Consider the following 9280-nt stretch of genomic DNA (forward strand, 5'->3'; position numbering starts at 1 on the left):
GTACGTGGAGCACCTGGATGTGGCCTTGGCCATCAAGCACGGTCGATTCCATAATTATTATTATTTATCAAATCTATTTCTATCCAACCGAATGAAAACATTGTGAATAACGTAAGAGAGAATCACTCACAATATGAAAGGCCCATGTGACCCGAGCATGATGTGGCAGCAGATAAACCCCACAATATACCAAATTTTGTCGATCAACGGCCAATATTGGTGACATTGAATTATGTGAGTAAAAATATAAAAGGAGATTGATCAACAATGATTGACGACTAGGAATTAATGGGGCCCCACAATATCTTTTGGAGACCACGATGTGATCCTCAACACCTACCAAAATAATAATAATATTTCCAACATTAAAAAGTAGGCTAAATCTGGTTAACCTGTCTACTTATCTTATTTAAGATAAGACTATAATAATTAGCGATCGTAGAAGATTGAAAAAATTGTAGTAAATTGTAGGCTTGATTTTTAGCATTAACCCATTGAATAATGTACCTTAACTAACAAGAGATGATGGTCAACCCAATACTCGATTGTGTCGACAATATTATTATAAAATCGTATAAATTAATAAGTTAATTTTAAGAGGCAAAAGTTTTTGAAACGTTGAGATCATATGACACTTAAAATTTGTAATTTCGTATCACAATCAATTGAGCGTCACAACAGATCAAAATTTTCTACGTTGATCAAAAGATCGAAATCAACTATATTGCAAATCTTTGGAAATTCAATTCTTGAACTAAACACACATAAAATATACATGTTTGGCCCCTATTTTTTGAAAATGAAAATGTGTGGAATAGTGTTATTTTGAAAATTGAATAGTTGAAAAAGAATGAAAAAAATTCAATTTACGTATAATATTATTTTATGGAAGTTTATGTGATTGAAAATAAGATATAGAAAAATGAAATGTAATGAAATAGAAATTAATGGAGACCAAACGAAAAGTATGACCCATAAATCTATGGTTTGGTAAGTTAGCGCTCCCTACCAAAACAAGAGGAAGTAAGAGCAGCCACGACAAGGAATTTATTGGGTCCCACTTGTATATAATCCCCTTATCTTACTTGGGACACTCAGTCACCATGGATTATCATTTTTTTTTTTTTACAATTTAATTTTATTATTTATTCTTTTCACTTTTTTTTTTTTTTTTTTTTTTTTTAAAGAAAGGAAGGTGCATTCAATTTTACCTGCTCGAACCAATGGTCGAGAAATTATAAAAAGAAAAAGGTACCCACAAAACAATTTTACTCGAATAGGTAAATAACTTCTTTTAACAAAACAAAATGTATTAAGCTACACATAAAAAAGCAAAAGTCACTGCGACAAAGGAACGGAGTGAATTCCTTGAGGCATATGCTTTGCTCATATTCTTGGTAAACACTAAAAGAACCTTATTCTGCATTTCGAAGAAACTTAAAATAGGCACTTTCAAAGTCAATGCTTAGTCAAGGTATTAGTCAATTTATGCGATCGCGGAAAGCTCCTGATTTTTCGAAATCACTTTTGCTTTTATTTTAAGAGGGTTTTTGAGCCCCATTTTTATGAAAAATGTATTTTAACAGGGGCGGATCCAATCGTTTTGAGTTGTGGGGTCAAAAATTAGAGTCATGCTACAGTACCCACATGAATGATCGCGGGATTGATATAACACACACACATGAGGTCGAGATTATTTTATTTATGGGGATCCCGCTGGGCATGTAAGGGCACGGTCACTTACGAGTTCATCCTTGCGGTTTGTGCTTAACTCCAAAAATTAATGTGTAATTTTTTTAAAAAATATAATATTTATAAAAATAAATTAATACGTATTTTGACATCTTGAAAGTGTCTTATAATTCTGTCATTACCAATATTGTTAAATGAATTTTGCTACATGTATAGTTTTGTTTATCATGTCAATTATGGATGTTGAGCTAACGACGAGTAAATCAAATTGGATATAAGAAGTAAATGAAATTTAAGTTTAACAAAAAAAAATTTGAAAGTAATTCAAATTACATTTAATCCGTAACGATTTTAGAATTTTTGACATCATATTTAATGTAAAATTTCCTAAAAAAATAATGTAAATTATATTGAAAAATTTATCGTGAAAAAATAATAAAGGTTAATGAAATAATTGATTTTTTTAAAGACGAGTTAAACGCCTCTTTTAATACGTACGTTTGACGCATATTTAACTATTTTCGATATCTGTTTAGATCATTCGATATAACTACGATGTAGTTTTCATAACGAACTTCTAAATGATACAAACGATTTGTAGATTTGGATAGTATATGATCATTAACAAATTTTAAAAGTTAGCAAACTATCAAAATTTTTGAAATAGTAATTTATAACGGTCTACTTTAATACATCGTATCTTTTGCTATGGTCGATCATTTCGCACACCATTAAGAAGCGAAAAACTAGGCCATGAACGCTTAGAAATGATATTAAGAATGCAATATTTTGATTTCATTTGGTATGTATTAAAGTGGGTCGAAAACGGGTTAAAACAACCATTTTTTGAAGGGGGGAGGGGAAAAAAAACCAAAATTTTGTGGGGGTCATCTGACCCCATGTGGGTCCGCCCCTGTATTTTAGAATAATAAATTGATGAAAAATGTGCGGTTAAAAAATAAAGAAAAAATTTTGATTTACGTGTAATATTATTTTAGTGAAAATGTGTGGTTGAAAAGAAGAGAAAAAAAAATATTTTAGAGAAATTGAGAATCAAACGTAATATATCATAATTTCTATTAAAACTTTGAAATTAAAGCCCAACCAACACTCAACCACGAGTTAATTCTTTCAATGCTCACTAAATTTAGGTCCATATTTTTCATTGGTTACTGAAATTTAAAATGTCGAGTTTTGATCACTAAACTTGGATCCATATATTCGATTGCTTACTGAAAATATCGAGTTATGATCACTGAACTTTGAAAAATGTTCTACACCACTCACTGTAAACACGACATTTTTCAGAGTTCAACATTTATTCTAGTGAGTAACGAACAACATTTTTCAAAATTTTGTGGCCAAAATTCGATATTTTAAATTTTAGTGTACAATTGAAGAATACCTAAGTTCAGTGCCCAAATCTCGACCATTTTTAATTCCAGTAACCAATCAAAAACATGAATCTAAGTTCATGTTTTTGTTAATGAAGTCATTTTGAGATGAACTTAAATTCAGTGACCAAAACTCGACATTTTAAATTTTAGTGACCAATAAAAATGTGGATCTAAATTCAGTGACCATTGATAATTAATTCCTCAACAACCAACCCAATAAAACCCCAAGTTCAAAACACGTATACCTCTTATTGCAATGAAAAAAAAAAAAAAAAACAAATAAACAAAGAAAAATAGCAAAAACAACTTATTTTATATATTAAACATGTCGCCAAAGCAGAAATCATTTGAGGATGTTTTTTAAAAGATATCATTTGAATATAAAAAAAAAAAGTAAATAATTTTTTTTTAAAAAAATGATGGGATTTAAAATTATGATGGTTTAGATATATTTTTAGAATTATAAGTGCTGAAAGAAAATTTCAATGGGAAAAAAATTGCCTAATACGTCATTCTTTTCGAAATGCATATATTGCTTATAAATATCGTTAGCAATTCCAGCTTCAATTGTTTTCAAAATAAGTTAATGAAGTCATTTTGAGATCACCAATGTCTTAATAAAGAGAATAGATTAGCTCTCTTTGTCCTCTGAATTTTTTTTTTTTTATAATCTTGAATATAGTAACCAGTTCATTAATTTTGCATTTTAAAAGGCAATAAAAATTAATTTTACATAAAACTTTGTCCTTTTTTTCAGCTGTAAGAGAGCCTAGGCATTATTCTTGTTTTTATTGTCATTTGTCGTTGTTGTTTTTTAAGATTCTATTTGGTTATTTTGTTACTTTTTAACTATATGCAATGTTTCTGCATTTTAGTATAAGATTATCGGTGATTCAGTGTTGTTGACCTTGCGAATTGGACTTTCACATGGCCAATCGAGAGTCACTTCACGTGTTCCTCCCTGCGCACAACAACACACAGTCGGAACCAACAGAGGCGGCAGCGACAGCATACACCCCGACGGTCAAGTAGGTGGTCAATGATCGGAACGACGCCAGAATTGTGCAAGAGAATGGAGAGGATAATATATAATGCTTGAATGTGGAGATCTAAGTTTAATAGGAGTTTCATTACATTTGTCTCTTACCAAACCTTGAGTATTTATAGATGAGAAGCACCGTTAGATGTGGGACACGTATATGCATCTGAGGCGTGAGACGCCCGCTCGTAGGCGTCAGTCGGATGCATCTAGAGTGGGCGAGTTATTAATTCTTTTGAGTTGAGTTGATATAAAGTTGATGTCACATCAACTAGACCCATGGAGATGTCATATCCATAAAGGATCCTGACATAGATATACTTCTGAAACTGACGATGGATCTGTTAAGGGAGCACCTCGGAGTGCCAAGCACTTCGATTGCTTCAGTAGATTTAGTTTGTGGTCTAAGCCTTGCGGTGAGTTAAGTTGAAGTTCTGCTAAAGTTGACATCACTTCGGAACCACTTCGTAGGGACACGTGACAAGTGGGATAGGCGTACCGAAGTGGTTTAGTAAGTTCGGGGAGACGTGCCAAAGTGTTTTGGTAAGGGGCGTAACAGTGTTCCCTCCAAGTTCAGGCATGAATATTCATATCATAGGTAGACTTGTTTATCCGATTATGTTGATCTTAGAGGAGATTTGTAGTATCTGGTGAAGTGTTAATGTCAAAGCGCGAAGTGAGTAGATGTGTCGAAGGCTTTGTAGCTGGAGTGTATTGTTAAACTGAGGCGACGTCGGTAGGGGTCGTCTCGGTTGGTAGTTCGTTAATTCGTGAAGGACAGTTAGTTTTCGCCCGAGGCATATGAGTCATGATGCTGAAGGCGGAAGGAGTTCATCTACACCCGCTGTGTTAACCCGCAAGGGACAACGCATAGGAAGATGGCCAAAGCATTGTAAGCTTGGAAACGCTGCATCCGAGGCGAAGACCCTCAGGTGCGTTGAAACTCTGTAAAAGTTGAGGAAGAAGCGCATCTGCTACCGGTGTGTTGACCCACAGGGGACGACGCGTTGGGCGATAGCTTAGACTTTATTAAGCTGAGAAACGCTACGTCCGAGGCGAAAGCCCTCGGGTGCGTTGAAGCTCTGTAATGTTGAGGAAGAAGGGTATCTACAACTAGTGTGTTGACCCACAGGGGACGACGCGTTGGGAGATGACTTAAGCTTTATAAAGCAAGAAAATGCTGCTTCCGAGGCAAAGACCCTCAGGTACATTGAAGCTATGTAAAGCTTAGGAACTCGATCTGAAGTGCCTCAATTGTGATGTTAAATGATGTGACACCTATCGCGTGTTTTCAAGACGACAGTTGGGTGTGATGCCCATTCCCAGAAAAGGCTACTGCAGCCATTTATTGTAGACAGCTATTGGAGATCGAGGCAACGTGTTCAATGCGTGCATGAGAGTTACAGCAAGATCTTGGGCAATGATCAAATTTGGCGTTTCGTTTAAACGATCCAGATTTGGGATGCGATGAATGACCCAAATTGACAGTTTTTGAATTGGACGGCGTAGATCGCTTGTAGCTCCTTATAAAAGGACGCCTTTGTGCCATTCGAACGTTTTCACTATTGCAAACTCAGAAAATCCCTATTGCTGTCAAATTTTTTGGCGATTTTCAACGATTCTCGAGTCTTTCTACAATTTTCGACGACTTTTTAGGTGTTGGTTTGAGCTTTACGGCATTTGGATACTAATTTCAGTCGACTTTCGTAAGTATCTCTCGAGTTTTTCACAATTTTTATTGAAAAATATGGCCTCTGAGGGTAGTGGGTCGTCTGGGAAGGAGCTAGAAATAGTAAGGGTGGACCAACCTGTATTGGCCACCTCCTAAGAACTGTCAGAGGCGATACTTGAGGAGAAAACCTTTGGAGGCGACCTGATGGCCCAATAGATACTTCTGTACACTGGAGGGCATCTGACTATCCTTCTAAACTCAAGTCTGTCGGCCTCGATAGACTTAGGAAAGAGTATAGGATCCCAGATAGTATGGGTCTGATTTTGCCGGAGTCGGATGAGCGAGCCCGTTATCCTAGGCCGGGGTGTGTGGCCATTAGTGAGGCCATTCTCAGGGCGGGGCTTAGGTTACCCATTCATCATTTCTTTAGGTACGTTCTGAGGTCCTATGGTTTAGCTCCGACCCAGTTAAACCCAAATTCTTGGAGCCAAATGGTCGGGTCGTGGATGCTTTGGAAAGAGGCATCCTACGAGATGGAGATGCCCTTCTTCGTCTTCCAAACCTTATACATCCATAAGGTCACGGTGGGGGTGATAAGACGAAGGGTGGTATTGCTTAACCTCTTGAGGGGCCCATACTCCATTCATAGTGGACCTGCTGAGCTCGATAAAGGACTGTAAAACTTCGGGCTTCCAGACGATGGGATACGATAGAGGGGGACCCCCTGGCACCTCTTATAGTCCCAACTAAGTATTCAACACTTCGTGAGTACTAGAGCTCTGTATTTATATCTTTATCTGCTTCAGATCAGATGCAAACCGTTGTTTATACAGGTACTCTTCCTCGATGCGAGCTATCCGTGGAGGACTTCGACACCATCTGCATCGTTTATCAGCTCCCGCTGAAGAGGAGGTCGTACAACGAGCTAATTAGGAAGCATAATCATTTTGTGACACACGAACTGATGGCCTCCCAAGGTGAGTAATTGAGGTAAACTCCTTTAGAGTTGATTTTCGAACTCACTATACTTGTGCTAATTTTCTCATTTCTTGCTGTAGATGACTTCAATAAGAAGAGGCCATTGAGGCCTGATTTTAAAACCATCCAGAAGATGATGGCCGAGGTGAGTGCCTTAAAGACCTTCTCCTCTACTTACAAGAAGCAGACAGATGATCTTGTGGCTGTGAGCAAGAAGCTCCAGCCACCTGTAGAGGAGGAGGAAGAGGAGGATCCGGAGGCAACCCTTTTGAAGGAGAAAAAGGTTGTTGGGCCAACAAAGGGACCCACTGTGGTAAGTAGCGGTCCGGCTCTTCGGCAGACTACCATTCCCATTGGAGTGGCGATACGGGAGAGGGTCGCTCCTTTCTCCAAGGCTGCTACTGCTGCTACCCCGGCCATTGTATCGCTTTCTATTCTCTCAATCACCCAAGTGCCGGGGCAGCAGCGGAGGAAGAGGGCTCGCCCAGAAAAGGAAGAGGACTTCTTGGGCACCAACACTAAAGAGCCCGTGAAGGAAGTGCTGGAGGCTCTGCCTCCTGAGAAGGCATCAGTGGCAGTGGTCCATAGCAATTACTGGACGGAGGCGTGAAGGGACCACGGCCTCATGTACTTCTGAAGACCTTGTAGCGGCGAACAGTGCCTGCATTGCCCGAACCCTCAGCACTAGCGTCCAGTTGGAGGGTCTTGTGAAAGATATCCGGGATAAAAAGGATGATCTGGCGAAACGACTGAGAAGGCTCTACATTACGAGGATGCAATGGGGTCTGCCGAGGCTAAGGCCGCGGAGGCAGAAAAGAAGAAGTTGGAGGCGAAAGGCCAATGCTGAGGTAGAGAGGTTGAAGAAGGAGCTGTATGAGGTGGAGTGTCAGGTGGCTTCTCTAACGAGACGAGTTGATCACGCCAACGAGCTCCACCGTTTGGCCACTAAAGCTCTGGAGGCTTCAAATCAAGAGAAGGCCGAGCTGAGACAACGGGCAAAGGCCCAGGCTGAAGAGATCGATTCTCTGAAAGTCGAGATGAAAGCGACAGGGAAATCAGCAATGCAGAACTTCATCGATCACTTCGAGGAGTACCCACTGTATGACGACTTCACCAACTTCTGGGCTTTTTGGAATGCCCAAGCTATGCTGGGTCGCCTAAAGGAGGTCTACCCAACTCTGAATTTGACTGCCCTGGAAGTAGAGTTTGGGGGATTTACTGGAGTTCGACCAGATAGAGATGTCGAAGAAGCTACTGAGGCTCTCCAAGAGACAGGGATAGATGTGGGGGAAGAGCCAATGGTACAAGTAGATTAGGACAATTGTAACGGCTTCGACCCACTTGTAATATTTTTGATTTTAATGAAATGAAATTTTCAAATGTTGAGACTTGATTACGCCGAAAGAATAACGCGGTGATTGTAGTACAGTTTTGGGGTGTCGTATCCACAGAGAGATGGAAAAATTCTCAAAAGATCAAACAAATTAGGGTTTTCGTAATTAAATGTGGGAATGATTTGTCACTTGAAATAAAAATTAATTATCAATATGCGAATTAGTGAAGCGTCGGAGTTCCCCCATTGGATTGGATCAATCAACATCAATAATTCATGTATCTTTACTCAATTAGAGGTTTTCTTCCTAACTCTCTAATTGGAAGATTTAACAGTGAAGTCCAATTTTATTCCAATTATGTTTCTAGAATCTAGATTTTCTATAACACATTCGCACATTTTTATTGGAACAAGATCAAAAATCGACCATATACGTCAGGCATAAGGCAGTAATCAATCCGCCAATAAAGTGATATTAAGATTAAAATTCAACAATTATTTCAATCATTCGATAGAAAGAGCATGGCTAGATCTATGAAGGATTTGATAAAAGTTAAAATAATCACAACAATAAGTAATTTAAATTGAAACTCAACAAATAGATTAATTTAACAATGGAAAAAGCATGACTGGATCCATGAGAAATTTATTAAAAGTTAAACAAATTTCAATACTAATTCATAACGAGAAAATCCAAATCTAGAAATTATTAAGCAAAGAGAGTTCGAATTACATGAAATTATGACGTGAAATCTCCAAATCCAATGAGTTCCTTCGTTGCTTCACCGAGTTCCTTAGTTTTTCATGGAGTTTCTTGAGCACCAAGATGAAAGAAATAGGTCTGGGGGCGTCCCCCTTCGTTCTGGATGGTTTTGGGCATTTATATCCCTTGAAAATTAGGTTACCATAAGAGATTCAATCGTATAAGGAAACTGAGATTCGGCCGCCAAAAAAACACAATGCGACCGCATGGTTATTGTCATTGCGGTCGCATGGTTATGCACTTTCAGCCTCTTCAATTCTCGGTATAGGTGTGTGCGACCGCATAGTAGAAAGTCATGCGGCCGCATGGTTCCGCCAGACAGTTTTCAGTATTTTAATCATAACTTTCTTTCCCGATGTCCAATTGAGGTGATTCAAGTTGCATTGGATAGCTAACTCAAAGGGCC

At 38.3% G+C, this 9280-nt stretch overlaps 1 pseudogene; it reads right to left on the bottom strand.

Annotated features, from left to right (window-relative positions):
• Positions 1-8840: 8840 nt before the first annotated feature.
• Positions 8841-9280, bottom strand: part of LOC111384603 — a 5904-nt pseudogene continuing 5464 nt past the window's right edge.

This window comes from Olea europaea, unplaced genomic scaffold (assembly GCF_002742605.1).
Source record: "Olea europaea var. sylvestris unplaced genomic scaffold, O_europaea_v1 scaffold2949, whole genome shotgun sequence".
In the NCBI taxonomy this organism is placed as follows: Eukaryota; Viridiplantae; Streptophyta; class Magnoliopsida; order Lamiales; family Oleaceae; genus Olea; species Olea europaea.